At 38.2% G+C, this 17,129-nt stretch overlaps 1 long non-coding RNA gene across 1 annotated transcript; it reads right to left on the bottom strand.

Moving 5' to 3' along the window:
• Window positions 1-478: 478 nt before the first annotated feature.
• Window positions 479-14,499, bottom strand: LOC141265853 (uncharacterized). Its single transcript, XR_012320166.1, has 3 exons — window positions 14,371-14,499; window positions 13,660-13,865; window positions 479-2,927 (listed from the first exon to the last, which is right to left on the bottom strand). It is a non-coding gene; the product is annotated as an uncharacterized lncRNA (long non-coding RNA).
• Between the last annotated feature and the right edge of the window lie 2,630 nt (window positions 14,500-17,129).

Raw genomic sequence — 17,129 nt, 5'->3', positions numbered from 1 at the left:
AGAAAAAAATTTCTCCATCTTCTCCATTATGTCAGTCCGTTAAAATTGTGAAATCTTACTGAGGTCCGATGGCTTCCACTGACCCATTGACTTGCATGGCTGAGTGCGATCCGAATATCGGCTAAAACTTGAGCGTGCAGTGTTTGTTTTTTTCCCTAGACCGGCTCGATCTGAGGAAAAAAATGGATATGTGCGCCACCCCATAGAATAACAGTGTGATCCGATGTTTTGTCAGATCGCACTCGGACTGAAAATACAGATATGTGCACGAGCCCTAAATCCATACATTTAATTTAAAGAAAAAATCCAATTGTTCCCAAAGGTGTCCATATTCTTTAAAACTAAAAAAAGAATACAAAATAAAAATCAGAAACAAATTGCTGGACAATTAAGTTCAACAAATATTTTTATTTAGTTCTAAGAAAAATACACTTTATGTTTATTTACAAGACATTAAACAGCTCCTTTATTTGCAGCAGAAAACATATAGGGAATGTTGTTCTACCTGAAAAATATGTCTAAATATTACCCCTTTCAAGAGTCATAACTAGTTTGTTTTTCTGTTGACATACATGTATGAGGGCTTGTTTTATGCAGTATATATTCTACTGAAAAACAGGAAAAAAATTCAGATTAGGGTGAAATTCTGGGAAAAAAAACGCAATTATGTCTTGTTTTTTGGGTTTCTGTTTTTACCCTGTTCATGCAGTGAAAATGACCTGATTTTGCAGGTCAGTATAATTATGGTAATATCAGACATTATCCATTTTTTCTATAGTTTAATGGTTCATAAAGATTTTTGCTTTATGTCGTCATTTTCTGAGACTTGTAACTTTTTTTATTTTTCTGTCAGTGGACCTATGTGAGGGTCTTTTCCATCCTGAGCTGTAGATTTTATTCATATCATTTTAAAGGTACATATGTTTTGGTTGCTTTGTATTGCATCTTATGTAGTGAAGCGTGGCAATCGAAAGACAGCAATTCAGGGGTTTCAGGTTTTTTTTCTTTTGCCATTTAATGTACAGTTTAAATAAATGATTTTTATTTTCAGAGTTCAGACTTTTGTGGACACAACAATACCAAATATGCTTATTTAAAAAAATATATATTTCTTAATTTTTCAACCAAGAAAAAGAAGGTAATTTAAACTTTATATATATATTTTTTTCATTTTTTTAAATTTAATTACCACCATACTTTATTGTTTAGTCGCACTAAAGTATTTGAACCTGCGATCATTTGATATTATATTCTGCTGGTAGTGATTGACAGTTGCATTTAAACAGCAGTGATCGGAGCAGGGTTTGGTCACTGCTGATACAGGCATATATCGGCTGTGTAACACAACCAGCATCTGCTAGCTACGGTGTGTCACAATTAAATTACCCAGAGGAAAAAATACAGGAAAAATACAGTTCTTTAATTTTTAATGCTACGTTTAAGCTACTGTAGTTTGCTGAATAAAAATTATATATATATGTAAATATATATATACATACAAACATATGGTATATATGTATGTATCTATATAGATATATGTCTATATTGATATATATACAGATATAAGGTGTATATATATTTATATATAATATATTTATTTTATTTTTTTATCTTGCCTGATCTGCATTGCATTCTCCCACGAATTCTGTGAACATACCTAAATGGCACCATTGTTGGGAATATCTACAGGGTGATTCAAAAAAGGATGTTGCAAAATGATATCCTTGGTATTGATAACTGAGAGAACATTACACAAATTTATTAGCATGAAAAGTCTCGCTCCTTGTTTTAGCTAGATCTGTTTGAGGACTTGTTTACGAGGGACAACATGAAGTTTTTACCTGACATTTTGGGGTAATTTTGTTGAATTTTTTCAGTATGAATAAAAATCAGTGTTTGTGTTATTACTGTATTTACCTCACAGGATAAATAGAATGATCATTTTATTGCACAAGTTGTTCCAGATGCAGCTGATGCCCATTATGTATAATTTTTAATTACATTTTTTTTTACTTGGATTTTTTTTTTCAGAACAGTTTTTTTGGTTTTTAATTTTTTTTTTTTTTAAGTCCTAGTAGGGTAGGGGAATTTGCAATCCTCTGATCGCTGATACAGTACACTACTATACTTCTGTATTGCTTTGTATTATGTCTGCCAGTGTAAACCTGACAGTCATATCCCATTAGGTTTCTGCGCATGCCAGACCTGGAGGTCATTGTTAGGCCTCGTGCACACTTTGAGTATTTGAGTTTTTTACCTCAGAATTTGTAAGCCAAAATCAGGAGTGGGTAATAAAATACAGAAGTGGTGACGTGTTTCTATTATTCTATTTCTCTGACTTTGCCACTCCTGGTTTTGGCTTACAAATACTGAGGTAAAAAACTCAGCAAATATTCAATGTGTGCACGTGGCCTAATAGAAACACGTCCCCACTTCTGCATTTTTTACCCACAACTTGTTTTGACTTACAAATACTGAGGTAAAAAACTCACCAAATACTGAACGTGTGCATGTGGCCTTAGTCCCTCAAACGCCATGGCAAACCATAGATGGAGGTGACAGGATGAGCATTGACACTGGCATCTATGGGGTTAAATCAGGCTATACTACAGATGGCTCCTGCAAATGATGGAGTAATTTTTAAAGCATTGTCTGGGAAGGGGTTATCTTCATTAAACAACCCCATTAAAAATCAATAATTTTGGAACGACTGAACTAGGAGCCTGTCCAACAGATCTTACTCATAGTACTCATGGTATTAGTTTGTTCAAATCACTGCAATATATGATGCTTTATACCTTATATACCTGTATAGTCACATATGTTTAGAAAATGTAAAATATCCGAGCTGTTGGAATTTTGCTCGTAGATTTTCTTTCATTTTCGCTTCATTTTCCGACACGAAAATGACAAGAGCCCCGTTGTATCTATAATAAAAAGAAGCAAATACAGAAGAATGAGCAATTACAGTAAGGACACTTGATATGTCTGTAAATAGCCGAATAGCACACACTTTCCTTATCCATAAGTAAATCCTTGAGTAAATGATATGATAAAAGCACGCTATGAGCAGAGCTGTATGTCCTCCATATTAACACACACTATTTATGTACAGAGAATCCTCTCCAATGGCACAATCACAGAGACACCTGGGCTTCTTGAGAGCTATTCGTCTCAGAGGAGATCGTCCTTAGGAAAAGAGGAAAGTGAAAATATGGATCAGGAGCGATCCTCTCTGAGAGGTGGTGGTCTTTTGGAGAGTTTTCACGGTGTATAAAACTTGCTACAGTTCTTATTGAGAAATATCTGCACAGGGATCTTACTCAGGTCGTGCTGAAAAAAATCCCAATCTGCCTACAGTATACATGTCTGCAGGACATCATCAGCTCTTTTCATCTACAGATTTTTTTAAAAAATACATAGAGTGAATGCTGTTTTTCCACCTGCACTTTTTTCTTCTTTTTTTTTTTTTGGGCAAAAATCTGCTCTGATAAACAGTTTAAGCAAAGAGGATGTAATTTCATGACAACCAAAGCCCACGGTGCGTTTGAAGACGCTGTTGAACTGTTGGTAGTTTTTTTTCCCTATTGGCTTCTTCATGGAGCCTGAAAAAAAAATTTGCGAAATTGCATGCAAAAAAACGCAATTGCATTAAGTGCAGAGTCCCAGCCTTCATGATTACAAATGTATTAAAAAAATACTGTGTCAAATCTGTACTAAAAAAGTATAAAAAATGGAAAAAAAGCAATGTAAAAGCGCAGCAAAAACACAATAATCAGAGCAGAATATTATTAAGTACTTTGGTGCAAATTTATCCAGAACAAAAAAAAAGGCAGAGAGAAAAACGCAGCATAAATGGTAACAAAATAATTTTACAATAATACAATACCAGCAAAAAAAATGATGAGAGCAAATTAATTATTTATGTGTCAAGGTCTAAATTGTCACACTCCTAAAGGGGTTTATTGGTCACATAATGTATTGTTAGATTAGTCGTAGTCTTTACTGTGGAAATATATTTTCCTCCAGCAAAATAATCTGGAATCTAATGGAGTGTGGCAAAGTTTGTTTTAATGAATACAGCAGAAAAAATCCACTCTATACCTTGTCTTTATCAGCATTCTGTAGATAAAAAGTGCAAGGTTTAGGTTAAGTTCCCACAAAGAGTTTTTGACGCTGTATATTTTCTTTGAGCAAAAAATGTAGCGTCTTCTGTTTGAGCAAAGTGGATAGGATTTATAGAAATCTCATGCCGCTGAGCCTTTTCTTTTACTCAGTGTAAACTGACCTGCAGTGCGTGTTTCACATCTGCAACATGACAATTTCTCTTGCTGTTACTCTGAGTTTTTTGTGTGTATTTTCCCCATAAAATTGCATTAAATGTGGAAAATCCGCAGGTAAAAAAATCCATATTCGTTTTTAGTACATTTTGACTGCAGAACTTGTGGTATCCGCAGATGACTATATCAATTAAATTTTGTCAAATACCAGGAAGTATCAAAAACAAACCAGGTTTATTTAAAACATGAGATTCCAAAAAAAGACAAAAACTGCAGCGTCATTTAAACGCTTTTTAAAACACAATGAAAAGAACGTAGTAACCTAATTTACATAATCGGTGCAGAAATTCTGCAGCATTGAAAACTCCCAAAATACTCATCGTGAGAACGTAGCCTGAACAAGCCTCTTAAACACCCAGTCATTATTTTCCAGAACTGGAAAAATTTTATAATTTTTTTGACTCGGTAGTCCAAATTTTATAACTTATTTTTTCTTTCTATTGTACCTTTTTGTGGCTCTATTACAATGGCATTTATTTGGTGTATTTATTAATTTTAAGTATATAATGTACCAATATGCCCCCGGCAAAAAAAAGATAATTAAATTATTTAAAAAAAAGTGCAACAGTTACAAATTGAAAATATTTTTTTTACATATTTATTGTTCATAAAAAATACACTTCCTACAACCACAATATGAATCACAATACCCTGTAAGTAAAGTCATCCTGCTGATTTAATTAGGAGATGGCGTAACATTTTGGACAAAGTTCTAATTTCAGCTTCTTTGTAAACTTGATACATAATCAATTCGGATGCTATTCTGTGAATGCAAGGTAACTCCCATCTTTGTACAGTGCTGCAATTATGATTGATCACCGAAATGATGATAGAAGCTAATTGAGAGGATATTGGCAGAGCCCAAATAACTATTAGTACTAAAATTTAGGTCATTGTGCATCAATTAGGAGTCATCCATGACATACAATTTTGCAATGAGCTGGAAACTGGCTAAAGTACATTGAAAGGAAAAAAAATCTATACAATTATTACAATGTATAGTGATGCATTAATATGTTCTGCATTATTGGCTAAAATGAGTAATACTTGGGGGGTTCAGACATCTGACAATTTATTACAATATTTATTTGCATTGCCTATTAAAAAAAAACCTCTTAGTTCTTGCAATGTGAGACTAAATGCACATCGGTGAGTATCTGGTTCAGCTTTTCTGCACAGATTTGAAGGCATAAAAATCGCAGCATAATATAGCATCAGATAAATTAATGACATTTTAAAAATCTCATCTCTATGTAACGGAAATTTTCAGCACATAAATTGACCTGCTGTGCAAATTTTTAAATCCACAGTCTGTCAATTCTTTGTGCGAAATTCATTGCAGTTTTCACTTAAGCAACGCTGAGGCCACGTGCACACATTGAGTTTTTGGTCAATATTTTACATCAGTATTTGTAAGCAAAAGCCAGGCATGGAACAGTCAGAGAAAAAGTATAATAGAAACACGTCACCACTAATGTATTTATCACCCACTCCTGGTTTTGGCTTTCAAATACTGATGTAAAATACTGACCAAATACTCAATGTTTGCAGCGGAAATATTACAAAAACACTGCAGTTATGCTGCAGAAAATCAGCCAAAAATCCACAATCTATACAGCCTGTATGATGCTGTCACAATTATACACTAGATATTTTCTGTAGGAAAAAAATATTAATTATATTAATTAGAAACATTGTATTAGGTAACAGCACTGTATCATATCATGTATATGAGCACAGATAATTATGTAATAAATGTATAAAAGGTATTGGACAACAGCTGACATCAAGCCCTCTATCACACCCCTCCCCCAATACTAACCCAGTAATACAAAAAAAAAACACACACACAAATACTTTACCAACTCTGATAACTACAGCTCTGGGGGCCACTGTTCAGTTACATGCAAATATTACATTACCTTCATTCACAAATTTACCTGTGCTTCTATATAATAATAAAATCGGATTGAATCATGAGATGCTTTTCTTGTCTGTACACAATGAAGCAAGTAAATTGTGCCAACTACTGCTCATAGAGGTGGAGTAGGGGGTCCACTCCTGCATAGCGGCCCACCAGGGGATTTATCTGTTTGCCTGTTGGCCAGTCCAAGCCTGACTGTAGTAACCACATAGACCATAGACAGCAATTAACTGGCTCTGACTCATTTTGTTCTGCAGTAGAGCTTTCTAGGCATGGTCTGACGTATGCAGAGATCATGGTCAAGTGAGGGGGAGGAGGTGAGCTTTGACAATCACCTATCTGTTCTTATCCTGACTGTGATTTTTTTTATTTGTTGAAACATATTTATTAGACAGTAATATGTTAAAGAGTTATATTAACATAAAAACTTGATTCAAGCAGTCGGACGTTTTCTGATGATACTTTGCCTTTGAAAATGTATTATCAATGTATTATATGTATTAAATGTATTATATGTATTATAGCATAGATACAACCACGGTTGTTACATAATCTCTCTGTACTGCTTTATAGGTTTTTTAAATATATGTTCCTTTCATATTGATAGTTATTTGATTTTTTTTATTTTACATTTGTATGCAGTTGGTATATTTAATTTCCTGTGGTTTTAATCTGGATTCAATAGGAAAATCAGCCAATGAAATACTCATTCTGCAAAAAAATATCTGAATGGATATGTATGAGGTCACATTTATTGGATCGATGTCATGTTATTGGACCACTGTCAAGTCCCAGTTCTGCAAGTTTATCCGGGAGGGACTTTGGCCTTGATTAATCAAAGCAATTCATCAAAGAATGCTGGTGTAAATTGCTCTGAAAAGTCACAAAACTTTTGCCAACTCAGAGTTGTGCAAAAACGTTGTGATTTTTGGCATTTTAACGCCAGTTTCTGCCAGCTGTGCCAAAACGAGGGGAGCTGAAGTGTGGGGGGGGGGTGTTAGGGCATTACGCCACAGCTCGTCAAATTTATGACTAGTGTCAGCATTAAATATGCCAGAAAGACTTGCGCTCCTTAAAGAATCAGGAGTGTCTGACTACAACACACCCCCTGATCACGGCGTGAAGAACGTCTGTTTTGATGAATCAGGGCCTATAAGTTTAATGAGTATGATTTACATCATATGAATGAGGTGGAAGAATAAATGCTTGAAAATCCTTAACTTACTATTTATATATTCTGACTATGACTAATTTTTGCAGAACAATGGCCCCGATTCATTAAAGAGAACCTGTCACTGGCTCTAAAGAGGCCAGTTCTTATTTTATTCATACTGTTCCCCTGGCTGCGTCTTTTTTTTTCCAGAGGTATGGGCATTTTTATTTAGTGCTAATTTTTGGGTCTTTTCCAAGGGGATGTGGCTCACCGGATTCTCTAAAGTGTGTCTTTAGGCTGCTCTACATAATTACCCTGTGAGCAATGCCACCTTGGTAAAAGACCATAAAAATTATCAGTAAATAAAAAAGCTCTTGTACCATATGGTGGATTAAAAACAAACAAAAAAAAAACAGAATAGGAATGTTAAGTGGAGCAGTGAGAAAAAAATAGGAGTGAAAACTGTCCACTTTTAATCTGGTCCTCCTTAAGATTTGGCATTTTGCAGGCCAGTCTTAATGAAACATACACTAGGGTAAGATACACCTAATTCATTAAGAAGCACCCACCTGTTAATGAATTTGGCGCATATTACAACTGGCATATACCTTCACCAAAACTGTTACTCCAGACACTTTTATGGCACAAATTATGATGAATTTGACAGGTGAGCTTAGCTACCCCTATGCCAGTACTGCTCACTTTAGTAGCATTGGCTGTGACTTGCATAAAAATGGCAAACGTTACAATTTTTTTTGCGGCACTTCACATTGCGTACAAAATTTGCCATATGACATGGAATTTTATGCCAGAAAACTGGAAAAATCCCTTTCATGAATTAGGGCCAATATGTATTTTATTTACATGCCATTTTATGTTACTAGTACTTATACCTTAGTATTTGATTTATGTTATTTGTTATATTGGAAAAATATTCCCCCCAAAAAATCCATTCCACCACAGTTTTAATTCTATTTTTCTTTCGTCATAAGCATAAGCCAAATGTCATAAATGATTTTATTTATTGTACAGGTTCTTATGGTTGTATATGTGTATATTGTATGTATTTATATTTACATACTGTATGTATTCTATATTTATACACTGTACATATTTATATACTGTATGTATTTATATTCATATACTGTATTTAGTCTTTATTTACGTACTGAATGTATTCTATATGTATATACTGTACGTATTATATATTTATATACTGTATGTATGCTATATTTATATACTGTACTTATTCTATATTTATATACTGTACATATTTATATTTATATACGGTATGTATTATATATGTACATACTGTATGTATTCTATATTTATACACTGTACATATTTATATACTGTATGTATTTATATTCATATACTGTATTTAGTCTATATTTACATACTGAATGTATTCTATATGTATATACTGTACGTATTATATATTTATATACTGTACTTATTCTATATTTATATACTGTACATATTTATATTTATATACGGTATGTATTATATATGTACATACTGTATGTATTATAAATTTATATACAGTATGTATTTAATCACACAGGCAATAGTTAGGGAAAATGGTTAAACAGTTATGTGATTCTTCAATGGACACTAAACGGCCTTTCCAATATAAAGAATAGCTCAGGTCACATCACATAGATACCCTCCTCCTCGGTCTCTGTCTTAGGGCTCATTCACATGTCAGTTTTTCACATGCACTATCCATTTTTTTTCGCGGGCAGCACTCGTACCTATGACAGTCTATGGGGTTATTCACATGTTCGTGATTTTTTGCAGATCAAGTGGTCTATGCAAAATTGTGGAGACACATCCAATATTGATCTGAGTGTCGGATCAAACTCAGCAATGCATGTCACTGGGTCCTTGAAAAAATTGTACAACAATCAGATGCCATCCAGGTGCAGTCCGCTTTTCACTGACTGATAGATAGGAGAACGTGGAGAATTTTTTTTTCTCATCAGGGAAAAAAACCGCTGAAAATCACTAATGAAACTCGTTCTGTTTTTCTTGTACATCAAAAAAAAACTGATGTCTGATTGATGCCTGGAAGTTTTTTTGCTACTGGCATAACAAGAATGCACACTATGATATGGCCACTGCCTATGGGGAGTATATTGGTCATTTCTGCGCTGCAGGTTAAAAATGTTTCCTAAAGTTTCAAATGGATTGATGTCATCACATGTCAGTGCTATATCACCGGTATCATTGGCATATGCTAGAATCTGACCACCGCATACAAAAATATTCATGTCTGTGATGCCATAAAGTATTACATAAAGTATCGATTTAGGTACTGTACAGCACCTGTTCTACCAGTTCTAGCATGACCTAAAGCCTCAGTCTATTTTCTCTCACACTATAAAGCCATGATAAAATTAACACTGTCACAATCCACACCACTCACATGCAGTGGAAAAAAAACCTGTGCTGATTATTGTCTGTATAGCCATTTCCAAGAATTAGGACGATGTTCATAATTCTCATAGATTATTTAAGCAGAAGCCTCCAATTAATCTACTTGAATGATGATGGGGCTAATCCGAGGGTGGATCCATGAAACATATTCAGCATAATGTTACATGTCTGATTTCAGCTGCAGATCATCCAGTAAAAATGCATGTTGAATTTCCCATAGGCATAAGCTGAAAACTTTTACAGTTTGTGAAAGTAAGTTCCCACGTAGCCTAAACAATTGTTTTTTGTGCAGAAAACCTTCTCGCCAATTGCAAATATTGAGTATTTGGTCAGTATTTTACATCACTATTGGTAAGCCAAAACCAGGAGTGGGTGATAAATACAGAAGTGGTGACGTGTTTCTATTATACTTTTCCTCTGATTGATCCACTCCTGGTTTTAGCTTACAAATACTGAGGTAAAAAACTCACCAAATACTCACGTGGTCTTAGGGTATGTTCACACACAGCATTTCTGCAATTTTTTTCCTCAGGAAAAACATTGACTATCACAAGAAAAACGTTCCACATTACAATGACTGTGTTTTTTCTCTCTCACTGATAGATTTCTTTTGTTCTGTGTGAGACAACATAGGAATCTCACGAGTGCCATCTACGAAAAGAGTGGCACCTACGAAAAGCAGCCACCTTATGTCAGATGTCCGACCCTGTACATTGATTTATAAGGTTCTTATCTCTCCTAGGTGACATTTGCCAGATAGTTTTGATTTTGTTCTGGGAGAGACCTAATTGGCACACTATCTGCCCATGTAGCTTTGCCAACAAGACGCCACATGCAGCTAATCTCCTTAAGTAGAACCAGTAGTTCCTAAAGGCATCTAGTTTGGTTAGATTTTTTACTCACTCTTTTATGCAAGTCATTAAGGTCACTAATTCTTTTTTTTATATCAACATTCAGACTTCTGTGGCACCCCTGCGGGTCCAGTTGCCACAGAGGTACTGTATCTCATCCAGAGGTGTGGTACCCGACTCTCAGGTAAGGAGGGAGTACTACAAGGGGCCCACACACCTGCATCCAACACTACACCACTCCAGACCAGCAGGCGGAGCAACATGCATTTGTTCACTGCTGAGCCCTGCCCCTGGCTGGAAGGAGGGGAACCAAGAGAGGGGAAACCATGTAGTGGGTGTGGGTGGAGGAAGCAGTACAGTGGAGCACAGACAGAAAGGGTATAAAAGACAGAGAGAAACATCTAGAAGGGTCCAGTCCTGCTCAGGAGAGCAGTGCAGAAGGGTCCACGCTCCTGGCTCCAGTGCTTGGAGCAGGAGTTCAGTTGAGAGAGAGAGGAGTCGGGCCCAGAGAAAGGCCCAGGAGAAGGAAAGAGAGGAGCAGTGAGGAGGGCTCCAGGAGAGACAGAGGGGGATCTTAGGGGCACGGCGAGTGCAGAGGCCACCCGCGTGCCCGAATCCATGCTGACGTGGAGGGATCAGGCCGCAGAGAGGGGACCGGCTCCTAAACTAGTGGAGAACAACCAGGCTCAGCTAGAAAACCGGAAGCTCTTGCATTTTCAAGGTGTTGCAGCCAAAATCCACAATTATATCGCCAAAAAGGTGGCCACAAAGGGTCCAGGGGACTGCACGTCGCCCAACAAGGCCCGAGGCCACTGGCTTGGGACACTGATAGTGAGGCGCAGGGCAGGAGGGCGAGAGCCAACGCAGGGAAGACGACCGGGAAAGGTACATAGAACGGGGTCCCGTTTCAGTGCTCCTGAGGTACCTGAGAAATAGCTGGATCCCTACCCCGGTGGACACAGGACGACGAGGGTGGTCATTACCGGCTGCAGCGGTGACCTGTAACTGCCTTTAACTGTGAGTAAAGCCTGAAGACTGCACCCTACTGTGTCCTTGACTCATTTCTGCACCACCAGCCCTGCACTACACTGCACAGTAACATCTACCTCAGCAAATCTTCAACTACACTGCTTTGGAGCTTAGCTCTGCCTGCGGAGAGGATCTGCATTGCAACGGCGGCTCCATATAGCCGCATACCACAGGTGGCGTCACAAACATTATCTCTAAAAACTTTATTCCCCTTTTACTTTCCCTTTAATTGACCGCCCTGGGTCACGGACCGGGTCACTGCCACCGTGACATCCCCCAGCATCGACCGGCCCGGCTACCGAGTACCCCACGGCCCGGGGGGCGCGTCACTTCCTTCACCAATTGTCTCACATGTCAAAAAGAATTGCGCAGAACTCGGTGCTAGGCCGGGCTTACTGTCTCATGGTAGAGAATCGGATCGATTATGCTAATGACACTCCGCTCAAACTGTGATCCGAGTTTGATTAGAGTGTCAGCTTAGTGTGATCCGATTCTCTTGCATGAGAGAATCGGATCACAGATGTGGAGAAGATGGAGAACTTAATTTCTCCATCTTCGCCATTGTCTAAGTTTGTGGATTTTAGAGTGTACTCGGATGACACTTGGCACTTGTATGGGTGCGAGGGATCTGAAATCCAGAGCCACTTGCAGTATGCTGCAATTTTTGCCAAATTGCAGATCCGCACTGTCCCATAGTATAACATTGGGCTAAGTGCTTTATAATAAAACATCGGATAGCACTTTTCCGAGTTATATGCTCATGTGAGCGAGCCCTTATTCTTCCTGTGAAAAGGACAGGCACAAGGACAGAAGCCTTTGGTATCTGTCGCATGACAGACATGACTCCCTACTAAGCAGAAGCCTCAGCATATATGTGAACAGAACCCACGTTCGTTATCTCTGACATGACTACATGTGAGCAGTTACTGTCCTGACTCTGCCTTTGGTTAGCAACTGACACAACTTTTTGCATAAAGAATGAACTAATGCAAGAGCTGTTTCTGCGGGATCGCAGGTGCTACTACATTATATGCTGTTTTTTTTCCTTGGGGGGTGCATTTATAGTAAGCTGATAGTCCTTTTTGGGTGCTTTTGCATCTCTGTACCACTATGCAGACACACTCTTCCAGTCATTACATGCTAGCATTTGTCCTACCCTCCTCCATTCCCCTTCAGCCATCCTTCTCCCCTCCTGTTCATCCCAGCACAGGGCTGGGGGACGGGCCTCTCGCTGTCCTGAAAATGTGTGCCAGCCAGGGAGGGGGAGGAGGACCCTGTGCATGGCCATTTTTTTACTAGTCACACAATGTTACACTTTAGTTATGGTTGTAGAATAGATAGAAACTGCTACTTGTGCTTTTCATTCAACCTGTTTCTGAATTAACTTTAGAAGCAAAAATGATGGATAGTTGGGTTTGGGAAGAGTGGAAATTGCACGTAATGGACTAGGTCAGCATTTATCCAGATGCGAACTCAATAGGGAAACCATGGCAGGTGCTCCTAACGTGTGACCCTGAAGGAATTCCTTACGAGTAGGCACAATGAGAATTTACTGTACCGTCATAACCTATGAGAAGAGTCGCCTAGAAGAGGACATTGCACTTAGGACTATAACCACAGAGTGCAAATTCTCAGTGTAAGAGGAGGGTTAAATGCCTGACTGTTTCCAGAATGCAGGCTAATCATACCCACGCCTTCTAGTGATACACCTTTCATTCCAGTGCTTGAAACTGAAAGTGGAAACACGGAAGTTCAGAAGGACTAGGAAAGCCCATAGGAGGGACATGGAGACTTTGTAATAATGCTATTCGTCCATGGCGTGTTCACACAGCTTCAGCTGAACACAGTGTCAGAGACCGGAGTCATGGACTCTGCTAGGATGAAGCCACTTCTCCCAGACAACTCAACATGACTACAACTCACCAGCTCATACACCGACCTTCCAGACCATGTTAAATGGTAAGTAGCCCTCAGCTTGGGCTTCAGTCCTGACCTGAGTCAGCAGCTCCCGTCATGACATAGGCTTTATCACATGCAGCCTGTAGTGCCCAGATACTGTCGTCACAACATGGCACTAGTTGTGCCCAGGTAAGTGTTCGTCAAGTCGTTGTGACCATAGTCCTCCGCACCTACAGACAGAAATTCTATTTGTTATATTCACATGTTGCAGATTTGTTGCAGAAATATTTTTGCATTTTCCAATCATCTGAATGGGGTTTGCAGAAATCCATGTACATGCTGCACAAACAAAGCCAATCAGAGAACGGAGCAGATCTCCAGTTAGCTCCACAAGTGCTCAGTCTCGTCCAGGTGCAGCTGCCACACGCAGTGCAGTGATCTGTCATACTTCTCACCTTACCTAGTCTTCTCTGTCCAGGTCTAATATATCTTTGTACCGTGTTAGCCAGTAGATAGAAAAATAATACAATTTGAGAGTTCTCAGTGGTTGATACCTTTTAATAACTAACTTAAAAGATGGTAACAAAGACAAGCTTTAGAGACTACTGAGACTATTTGTTACCATTTTTCCTGTTAGCCATTAAAAGGTATCAACCACTGAGCACTCTCAAATTTTAATATTTTTTTTATGTCCAGGTTTAGATCTCAACCATCCAGACCCCATAGGTTACTTACTAGATCCAGCTGGTGATGTTTGGGCATACAACTTGCTATGCCAGATGCAGAGGTGGTGACTAGTTGTAACATGCAGCCTTCAGTCCAGCTCCTTCTCCTGTACAGTCTCCTCAAAGTGACAGTTCCCTCAGCTTCCTCCTTGACTTTTTATTCCGTGTAAAGCTGGGATTTTCCCACATTTTCATAATGAAACTTACCTCCTACTCTTTATTGGAAGCAATTTCTGCTGCTGGGAAATGAGATTTCAAAATGATAATGACCACATTGTGTAATCAATGTACTGCGACAAGTGCTAGTTCATATGTACAGAACAGTCTTTAATATGAAAGAATGCAGATCTGTGTGGCTGCTCGAGTTACTGTAATAAAGAAAAACATATATATCCGGGTACAATGTATACTGTGATACTGTAGATATATGTGGGTGCAGATACTGCCTTATCTCAGAACTGTAACTATATGGGAAAAGTACATATCCTAACATCAGAGACTTGTGCACATATGCTGTTGGTGCATTGTTTTGTGTAATACAAGAGAACCATAGCTATGTAAAGGTATAGTCTATACATGTGGACAATGTATATTTTGTAATATCAGAGAACTATAGATATGTGTGGGTGCAAGTTTATACTGTAATATCTCAGAACTGAAAATATGTTATCGTAAAGTATATACCCTAATATCTAATTAAATAACCTAATATCTAATTAAACAATTAAATAAATAACCTAAGAGACTTGTTGGATGTATGTGTGCAGTGTGTTCTGTAATATGAGAAAACTACTAAATACATGGCTGCAGTGTATACTGTAATATCAGAAATCTGTGGATGCATACAATACGTGCATTGTATCTCAGAGCTGTAGATATGTAGAGGTAGAAAAGATATGAATGACCTGTAGATTTATATAGGTACAGTAACTGTTATTTAGAAACCAGTGTAGATACAGAGGTGCATTGTATGTTTTAGGGACATGGAACTGAAGATAAATGTGGATACAATTTTACAGCATGTTATATCAAAGAAAACTGCAGAACTGAAGTTATGTGGGCGTAGTGTATAGTGTAATACAGGGGAATTGTAGAAATGTGGGTGCAGTGTATAGTTTAATACAGGAGAATAGTAGATATGAGGGCACAGTGTATACTGTAATACAGGAGAATTGTAGATATGTGGGTGCAGTGTATAGTTTAATACAGGAGAATAGTAGATATGAGGGCACAGTGTATACTGTAATACAGGGGAATTGTAGAAATGTGGGTGCAGTGTGTACAGTAATATGGGAATTGTAGATGTGGGTGCAGTGTATAGTGTAATACAGGAGAATTGTAGATATTAGGGTGCAGTGTATACTGTAATACAGGGGAATTGTAGATATGTGGGAGCAGTGTATACTGTAATAAAGGGGAATTGTAAATATTTGGGAGCAGTGTATATTGTAATACAGGGAAATTGTAGATATGAGGCCACAGTGTATACTGTAATACAGGGGAATTGTAGATATGTGGGAGCAGTGTATACTGTAATACAGGAGAATTGTAGATATGAGGCCACAGTGTATACTGTAATACAGGGGAATTGTAGATATGAGGCCACAGTGTATACTGTAATACAGGAGAATTGTAGATATGTTTGTGCAGTGTATACTGTAATACAGGAGAATAGTAGATATGAGGGTGCAGTGTATACTGTAATACTGTAGATAAATGTGGATACAATTTTACGGTACGTTATATCAAAGAAAACTTCAGAATTACAGATATGTGGCCGCAGTGTATAGTGTAATACAGGGGAATTGTAGATATGTGGGTGCAGTGTATACTGTAATACAGGGGAATTGTAGATATGTGGGTGCAGTTTATACTGTGATATAAGAGAATTGTAGATATGTGGGTGCAACGTATGCTGTAATACTGGGGAATTGTAGATATGTAGGCACAGTGTATACTGTAATACAGGAGAATTGTAGATATGTGGGTGCAGTGTATACTGTAATACTGGGGAATTGTAGATATGAGGGTGCAGTGTATACTGTAATACAGGGGATTTGTAGATATGTATGTACCAGCAGCATATCTAAGGGAGGCAGTCGGATAATTTGCACCAGGCTCAGTCTGCAAGGGGGTGCTGTTGCGCCACCTAATGCAGCAGTCTGAGGTTTCTCTCAGGTGGTGATATATTGTTGCCACCTGGAAGTGGGCTTCGGTTTTTCTCTGAACCAGTTATCAAGCTGACAGACAGCTCAATGAACATGTAAGATGCCAGCTCCCTGAATTCAAATGAACTCACTCTTGCAGGTCAGGGCAATGTCAGCCGCATGATCAGATTAGTTAATTATGCTGCTGACATTACTCCTGTGCTCCAGAGGAGGTGGACAGTGGCAAGATAGGCGCTTCAGTGGAGCTGAAGAAACAGGAGTGATACTGGCGGGGGAATCTTGTGAAAAGACAGTATGGGGGTTGTGAGGCAATGAGAGGGTACAATTTGGAGGTATAAATGTGTCAGGGGATAGGAGAGAGGAGAAAAGTGTGGGGTTCAGTAGTGGTGAGAAATTGGTGTGGGGACATTGTGGGGGTTGAAATATGTGAGGGGGCAGTATGGCGTGAAATGTGTGAGGGAACAGTATGAAGGGAGAAAAGTGTAAGGAGACAGTATGGAGGGAGGAGATTGAGAGGGGACAATATGGGGGGAAATTGTGAGGAGACAGTATGTGGTAAGAAAAGTATGGGGAAGGGTACAGTATGAGGGAATAGAAAATT

This window comes from Phyllobates terribilis, unplaced genomic scaffold (genome assembly GCF_046119375.1).
Source record: "Phyllobates terribilis strain yellow unplaced genomic scaffold, ASM4611937v1 Scaffold_4__5_contigs__length_816908805, whole genome shotgun sequence".
NCBI classification, from domain to species: Eukaryota; Metazoa; Chordata; class Amphibia; order Anura; family Dendrobatidae; genus Phyllobates; species Phyllobates terribilis.
This window is presented reverse-complemented; position numbering and strand designations above follow the sequence as displayed.